The 9,160-nt window shown below is 41.1% G+C and overlaps 1 non-coding gene across 1 annotated transcript; it reads right to left on the bottom strand.

Annotated features, from left to right (window-relative positions):
• Positions 1-674: 674 nt before the first annotated feature.
• Positions 675-781, bottom strand: LOC141654393 (small nucleolar RNA R71). Its single transcript, XR_012547954.1, has one exon. It is a non-coding gene; the product is annotated as a small nucleolar RNA R71 (small nucleolar RNA).
• Positions 782-9,160: the final 8,379 nt, after the last annotated feature.

Here is a 9,160-nt window from a genome sequence, read left to right as displayed (position 1 = left end):
CTTTGATTGTTATTAGTTGTGTCTTTCTTTGCCTTGGGGAAGTAAAACTCCTCAAGGTTTGTTCTAATTGTTTTCGAGTTGTTTGATATTTTGCATGTCTAGGAGATCACAAGGTAACTTGTTACCCATTGATCAAGAAATTGAAAGGACTTTTGACAACCAATAGAAGACTTGCTAGAAATAATTTGAGAGGTATTGGTGAGGTTGTAGATATTCAACCAAATACTATTGAGTTCATCAACTCTTTTGCAAGAGAAGGTGAGGAGAACCCAACACAAAATCAACCACAAAATCAACCCACAATGCTTAAGTTTTCATCACATTCCGTACCAACCGAGGAGAACCTACCCAATGGTACTCCCACGCCACAACACTTAACCAGAAATTTTATTGCAAAATCCGCATTTATCCAATTAGTCGAAAGAAGCCAATTTGGGGGGATGCCTAGTGAAGACCCTCATTCTCACATGGAGACTTTTTGTGACTATTGTGATGCGATTTTACAAACCGGAGTGACTCAAGACCAAATTCTATGGGTCTTATTTCCTTTTTCTCTAATTGGAACCGCGAAACAATGGTTAAAGAGCCTTGATAAGGCTACTCTTAGAATTGACTCTTGGAAGAAGTTGGCTCTAGCTTTCTACAAAAAGTTCTACCCTCCAGAAAAGACTAACATGCTAAGAGCCCAAATCACGGGTTTTAAGCAAAGGGACGAAGAATCTTTGTATGAAGCTTGGGAGCGATTCAAAGGAACTTGCCGCTCATGTCCTCATCATGGACTTAGCGAGTGGTTCTTGGTACAACAATTTTAGAATGGTCTTTATGAAGACTGCCGAAACATTCTCAACATGGGATCAAATGGTATGTTCACCGAAGTTGACGATAATCAAACTTGGAACAAGATTGAGGAAATGGCGGTCCATAATTCACAATATAGCAGACCTCGCAAGGCTACTAGAGGAGGAAAGCATGAAGTGGACTCTATTACTCAATTGGGTGCTCAACTTAGTGCTCATATTGATACCATCAACTTGAAGTTTGAAAATGCTATGGCTAAGCTTGAAGAAGCCTCAAAATCACCAAAGCAACATGTTAATGCCATGGTAGCATCTTGATCGATTCCAAGTGGAATATGTAAGAATTGTGGAACTTTGGGACATGACCAAAGTGAATATAGGGGAACAAATGAGCAAGTGAATGCTTTTCAGGCATACAAAAGTGGTACCCCTTATTCCAACTATTACAATGAAAACACCAAATTCCATCCAAATCTCTCATACAAAAGCCAAAATGTTCAAAACCCTCAACCGACATACACCCCACCTCCAATGAGAAACCAAAATCAAAGACCCTTTTACAACCAAAACCAAGGTTACCAAAATCAAACTCCATACAGCAACAAAATGACCAAGGTTTTGATGTTCAAAAAGCGGTCCTCCAAATGCAAAAGAATCAACAAGAATTTTTCACTCAAATGCAAAAAGATAGCCAAGCAAAAGACATCACCATCAACAACATCCTAGCCCACACAAAAATGTTGGAAACTCAAATGACCCAACTAGCATCTTCAAGCTCTCAAAGACAAAAGGGGCAATTACCACCATAAAGTAATCCCCCAAGACATGAAACGGTTAGTGCCATCCACTTGAGGAGTGGTACAAGATATGAAGGGCCAAAGAAGCAAGTTGAAGATAAAGTTGTAGAGGCTAGTGACAAGGAAAGAGTTGCGCAAAACTCTAGGGAAGAAGAACCCACCAATCAAGAAGTTTCAAAGAAAAATGAAGAAAAGGCCAAAGAGAAGGAGCCCATTGTGATTAGACTTCCATTCCCGAGTCGTCAAGCTAAGCCTAAGTTTGATGACCAACTTGGAAAATTCATGGAAATTGTGAAGAATTTAGAAGTCTCGATTCCTTTCACGGAATTGATCAATCACGTTCCGGCCTATGCAAAGTACATGAAGGACATCCTTACAAAGAAGAAATCAACCCGGAAGCTTGAGAATATTGCCTTCGCTAAGGTGAGTAGTGCCATCCTTCAAGGGAGTTCACCTCCAAAGCTCAAGGATCCGGGAAGTTTCTCCATTCCATGCATTATTGGTGACACTACAATCAACAAAGCTTTATGTGACCTTGGGGCAAGTGTTAGTGTCATGCCATATTCGGTTAGCAAGAGGCTAGGAATGGGAGAACTCAAATGCACCAACATAACGCTTCAAATGGCGGATAGATCGACAAAGACACCTTTAGAACTCAAGTGCACCAATATTTCGTTATTGTTGACATGGAAGAAGACTCCAACATTCCTATTATCTTAGGAAGACCTTTCTTGCACACCGCGGGAGCGGTGATCGACGTGAAGCATGGAGAGCTCACCCTTGAAGTGGGAGATGAAACCATCACTTTCAATCTTGAAAAGACCATGAGAGCTCCCCGATTGCATGAGCCTTGTTTTATGGTTGATCACTATAGCCGGAAGGATGATAGGAAGAAGTTGGAATTTCAATGGAGAAAGAAAGTGGATGATACCCCATCAAAAGAGCAGGGAAATTGCAACAATAAGAGCTTGAAAAGCTCACCCATGATAAGTGAAGAGAAAGGCCTCATTGGCCAAGACAAGAAAGAAGGAGAGTTGTCTTTATCAACTCAAGACTTTTTTAGTGAACAAGTAGACGAGGTATGCGATCTTTGGGATGATGAGTTTGAAGGGATATGCAATCCCTATATTGGTAATGCTATGACCCCAGACCATCATGGAGAACAACAAGTGCAAAGATCTATTGAGGATCTTTATCATGATAATGAGCACGCTTTCGACTACTTCTTCAAGGTTTTGAGTAACATCAACAACAACTTGAACATGCCCCCTTGACATCTCACATTGGATGAGAGTTTGGTGGAGTCCGCCCTAAACCACCATTTGTAAATATTCTAACTCCTTAACTTGCATTTCAATTATTCTATTGCATTTTTGTCATTTTTGGATTTACATTTTTGTGCCTTGATCAAGATATTCATCATATTGAGAGAAGTGAGGGAGGGACTTATGAATTTATTGTTGTGTAGTGCTTAGATTTAGTGTGGGGATAGCAATTGCCTAGGCTATTCATGCTTTTGTAGTGCCCCTACAATGAAGAACACAAGAATCGAAGAATGAAATGACACGGGTTACGAAGCACCCATGGATGGACCTGAATCTGTGTGGTCAAGGAAGAATCCGAGCGGCCTGAGGGATAATCCGCTCGTCCTGAAGAAATCCGAGCGTCCAAGCCATCAGACGCTCGTCTGGTGAAGCTGCAGAAATTAATATTTGGGTCTGACTGTTAATCCGAGCGTCCCAGCCAGAAAGACGCTCGTCTCAGTTTGGACGGCCGTCCATCAAGAAAGACGCTCGTCTTTTTGCTGCCAAATTCTGGGATTTCTCCCTGGAAAGGAATCCGAGCGTCCAAAGCAGAAGACGCTCGTCTCAGCTGAAGGAATCCGCTCGTCTTTCCTGCGGTCCGCTCGTCTTGTGGTGTCTTTTTCTGAACCATTTTTTGAAGAATCCGAGCGTCCCGACCCCTGGTCCGCTCGTCTCCCATTGCAGATTAAAATTAACGGGTCTTTTTAAAACCCTTCTCCCCCATTCATTCTCATTTCTTCAAAATACAAACACTACCCAAAATTCCAAAACCCCAAAACCCTCATCCTCTCCATCAACAAAAACAAATTCCCTCAACCAAATTCAACCAAATCAAATCCAAACTCCCTCACAACAAAAATTAATCACTCCTTTTGCAACAACAAGTGATTCAAACACCAAAATTTTCAAGTTTTGAGTCGATTTTTAGGATACAAAGCAACATTCATTCATCCTAAATCGATTTGGGCATTACTAGAAATTGAAGGTTTCAATCTTTCATTGGTGAAATTAAGCAAAGGAGAATGGCAAGAACAAAAGGTGAAAACAAGGCACCCCAAAAGTAAACACTTTCCAAAAGGCAATTAGCTCTTCAAGCAAAACAAGTATCAAAGGCATTGGTAGTCCATGAGGCAAGGTTGGAGGTTCAAGAACAAAATCCCCCTATGGAAGCTACTACTTTAACTCCGGTCATTGAACAATTATCCGATTATCCGGAGGTAATTTTCACTTCCGACTCTCATAGGGAGAAATTCATTCTCTTTGCTAAGAAAACCATCATGCCTACTAAGTTTATTTGTGAAGATGCATTGTCAAAGTTGGGTGTCCTTGAACAAACTAAGATCTTTTTCGAGTCTATGGGGTTAAGTAAATTGTTTACAATGCAAGAATTGACATACCCCTCCCTTACCTTGGAATTTTTGAGTTCTTTGAAAGTCACAAGGGTGGAGACTCGAACCGTCATTGAGTTTCGTCTTGAAAATGTTGATAGATGCTTATCTTATGACGAATTGGGCAAGATATTTGGCCTTAGTGATAGTGCAAAATTTACAAAGATGCCTACCAAGTATGACCCCGCTCCTCTTTGGATGGCAATTTCCGGAAGGAAATTCACACGTTTTCATGATTGTCGTGCTCTTTTAGTCCACCATCCGGGCATTAGAGTATGGCATAAGGTCATTGGGAATACTTTGATAGCTAGAAATGGCACAAATCATCTTACCAAACTCGATTTTATTCTTCTTGAGTCGGCTTTGAACATTGGGAGAGAATTCACCAAGCCATACAATGCTTTACGACTTTTGGTTGATCGATGGCTTAATGTTGATTGTGGCAAAGAAGGCACGGCCTTTATTGCCAATGGGGGACTAGTTACCTATTTGGCTATGCATTTTAACCGGGATTTCAACAAGCACAACACTTATGCACCGGTAAAAGGTGGCCATCTTATCGATTTGCCCACCATGATTCTAAAGTTTAAGTGGGTCAAGAATGATACTCTTGACAACAAGTTTGGGTGGTTGACAAATGAAGCTAGATCCTTCACTCCTAGCAAAATTTGCCGATTGAATGTTCACCGACCGAACTACCTTCTCCCACTCTCCGAAGAGACTGAGTACATCATTCAACACCAAGGGGACGAAGTTGCCGAGCCCTCCTCCTCCATTATCACCCCACCTTACCCATTTGAGTACCACGAGTTCAACCCCAAAGATGCCAAGGCGGGAAATGATTACTTGACTCTACTCATGAGGGAAATGCATAAACAAGCTTACAATGATAGAGTTGATGCTTACAAGGCCCAATATCCGCCCCTTCTACATATAGCTAGGCAAGGACTTCTTGATCCATCTTATCCTTTGCCTAGTTGGGCGGATGGGGAAGTATTCTTTCCTAGCACTTCTAGTGGTGGTAGACCGGGTGGAGAGGAAATGGTTGTTGATGAGAGTGGTGACCAAAAAGGAGAAGAAAAAGTTCAAGAAGAAGAGGAAAGTGAGGAAGAACAAGGAAGTGAAAGTGAGATTGGACATGATTCCACATCTATAGAGGTTGATGATGCCTCGAGCGAGAAAGATGATGATAATGATGATACGATGGGTGAGGACTAGCAAACTTTTGGAGGCTCCTACATTCTTACACCTCCCTTATGGTTTGTCTACTTCTCTTGTTTTTCTTTTATCTTGATCATTTTATTGGAGTCCTAGCAACATTGAAGGACTAACACCTTGGCATCATTAAGGTGTTCATTTTTATTGTTCCCGACTTGAAAAATCCAAAATGACAAATTTTAGTTTCATGCATTGCATTCCATGTGCATGAACTCCCCCGAAATTCTTGACATTAGAAATAATGTTGTAGATACCTCATTTATGCACCTCCCGCAAACCACCCGGTGATGATTGGGCCGCATGTTTGATACGCGGAACGATTTGTGACAGTTCGTAAGATTATCGTCAAGTGATTGCTCAAATATTAAATGTCTACCTCTTAGATGTCATCTACGCACCGATACGGTCGTTTTGGCAATAATTAGAGTACATTCGGAGTCCGGGTCAAAAACCGTCTCCATTTCCTGATAACTGTTAAATCCCGAGTCAGAATATTCAGGAATGTTCTGGATATTTCTATTCCATATTTTATAAATTTTATCTTTTGGCAAAAAATATCCCGTAATATTCATAAGATGATCGAATTATTTCCGTCCTACCATAACTCAAACGCGGAAATCTGTCTTCGCGGAGGAAACCTCACAGGAATAGACGCAAAGAAAGGGCGCTGCGCCTCTTCCAAGAGACGCAGTGGCCGCTGCGCCTCTTCCCAGGTCCTTTTCTGCATGTTTTACGTATCTTTTTCATATCTTTCCGAGATTCACTTCCAAAGAGTCTCCGAAACCCTAATTCCTTCACGTGATTAGTATAAATAGGGACCTTCGTCCCTCATATTTCTCACGCGAGTGTCCGCCCTTCTCTTCTCCCTTTGCATTCTAGACTTTGTTCTTACTTATTGGCGCCTACGTGCTTGAACTTTCGACCACGTAAGCTCGGATCTTTCCGGGTACCAGCCTCTCCGTTGCATGACCGACCAATTTGACCAACTACACTCAATCAACTTAAATTAATCAATCGTTTTCCTCTTACGAGGGCACTCTCTTTGCATTCGCGTCGAGCATCACTAATCGATATCTTAGTCCTTCTCGTTCCGTCAACATGTAAGTCTGAGGGTGTATAATCCTTATTTATTTATTGTATTTTACTTTTCGTATCATCAATTGTAAGGTTTACGTCGAAAATACCGTTAAAATCGATTTCTAAAACACTTTGTTAAAACTGTTTTGCGGATTTCCGATAAGTAACAAGTCGAGAAAGGACGCAAAGAATCGCCGCGCTCTTTTCGAAGGAGCGCAGCTTCTGCCGCGCCTCTTCGTGAGGCTGCCGCAGTTCCTGCTTCCTTTCTTCTTCGTTTGTCCTCTGTAATTCGTATTCAAATCTTTCTTTTGCTTGTTTCGTCTGTTAATTCCTCGTCGTAATAGCATATAATCCACATGTATTATAGTCATCATCATTAGCATGTTTTAATTCATCATAAATCCGACTTAAATCCTAAATAATCCGATATTTACGGGTTTTCGTCATTAAATTCAAACCCGGATTTTAGAGATTCAATTTGTTCATATTGAGTTTCTAGAATTCGTCATTGATATAGTTTTAATCTGTTTATTCGCATGTTCGTCGCATATTCGTTGTATATCCGTCGTATTTAGTCTAATTGACTTATTTCAATAGAAGACTCATTAATATTTTCATCATAATTTCATGTAAATAATCCGTTTCCGGTTCATCCCATCCATGTTTATCGCTTTTATGACCATCATTCACATGTAATTAACCTATTAATCACTTCCATCCGAGTAAATATTTCAATCCATCATTAAATTCATCAATTCAAATTAACGGTTTGCAGTTCTGGCTTCACAGCCAGAACTCACCCTTGGAACAGACGCAGCTGCTCACGCGCGCTCTCTTCCGAGGGCGCATCTCTTCGCTTGTTCCAGGATGAGTTCTGTCCCCTAAACTCCGTTTACGCCTTGACGTAGTTTAATTAGCTTACGTATTAATTAACTATCATCCGTATTATCACTACATTTTGATTCGTTAATTTATTTGATTCTTTCTTTCTTTCTTTTATTTCTTTTTTCTCAAATCATCCGTTTTAAAGGTATTTTCGACATAAATCGCCTAATCCATTGTAATTAATGTAATTTTCATTGTTGTAATTTTAATTATTGTATTTCTTTTATTGTTTGTATGCTTTCACATGTAAATGAGCATTAAATCCTACTTCGACCCAATTGTTTGCTAAATTAATTGTCAACCGACTTAGTATTAATTCTCACATGCTAGGATCAAAACTTGTATGTTGCATTGCATGCATATAGCCGACGATATATCAAGTACGAATAACTTCCCTAATCATTAGTAGAGGCCGCTATCGAGGCGGGCGGGATTAGGTGTTCGATCAAAAGAGCTTCCTAATACGTACCCTCACCCCTTACTCCAGATCTCCGTGAGCACCCGTGTTCATTGGCATCCACGAGAGTCATTCTAGACATAGAATGCTAAGGGTAACGATTGCTTAGTGTTCATGTCACTACTTTGTGTCTTGACATGACACGAGGTATTCGAACGGTTCCAATTTCCCATAAAATTGGTGGCGACTCCATACAAAATGCAAACGCTTGTTTTCGACCTTCACCAAGCGCCCCCGTGGGCGGCCCGCTGTCAACAGTTTGGCGACTCCGCTGGGGAATATACACTTACGTGTAGCTAGGGTGAAACTTGAACAAGGTTAGGGAATAGTTTGTACAAGACAATTGTCGGTTTTCATAACTCGGTCTTCCTAGACCGTTTTATTCGGTCTTCCTAGGCCCAACCCAACCCATTCGACCAATCGTCCCGTCTAAACGGTCCTAATTCTTATTTGGGCCCAAGGATGGATAGCGATTGACGTCATCCATACCATGATGCTTACTCTTGTTTGTATCAAGGACTTTCACTACTTGAGGAAATGGACTAGGAATCGGCCTTACTCTTGTTTGGCACGAGCCTCTCCACAGACTTCGGGTTTGATGGTTCGGTATGGCAACCCACCCTTTAAACCAAAACCCTTTTAAATGCACTCAGCATCCCGTTATAATGCTTGTATAAATGTGTAAACCTTACGTGATCACCATTTCTAAACAAAATCATGACGAATTTTCAAAAATCAAAACCCAATTCCAAAACAAAAATTCGAAAAAAGGCCTTCAATTAGCGCAAAATCCGGTCAAAACTCTGTCCGTTTGTCGTGTCAAAATTCGGGCCACAAGCCCATTTCAAAACCTCACTTCGAGTCCACTCCTACAACTACACTACAGTTGACTAGGACACACATTTTCAAAGACCTTGTCTTTCTTCAAAACTCACTCAACATAAGTGGCACACACCCACTTCACGAGTCAAAACTTTTCCTCTTTTAGCAAGTGTGATAGAATGGTCGATCGTGTTTTGATTCGTCGCCGATCTCTTATCCAGTTTCCAAGATGCCCGGATCAAGTGATGAAACGAATCTCCAGCAAATTCAAGATAGTAATGATCGAATCCTAGCCGCGCTAGCCCAAATGCAAGTTACCCAAGAACAAACCTACGACCGCCTTGAGCTCATCGAAGGCCGTATCTTTGATGTAGAGGGAAGGTTGCCTCCCCTTAAAAGTGAAGTCTTTGCGTAA

The sequence above is a fragment of the Silene latifolia genome, chromosome 4 (assembly GCF_048544455.1).
Source record: "Silene latifolia isolate original U9 population chromosome 4, ASM4854445v1, whole genome shotgun sequence".
NCBI classification, from domain to species: Eukaryota; Viridiplantae; Streptophyta; class Magnoliopsida; order Caryophyllales; family Caryophyllaceae; genus Silene; species Silene latifolia.
Note: the sequence above shows the minus strand (reverse complement) of the source record. Positions and strands in the feature narration are given on the sequence as shown.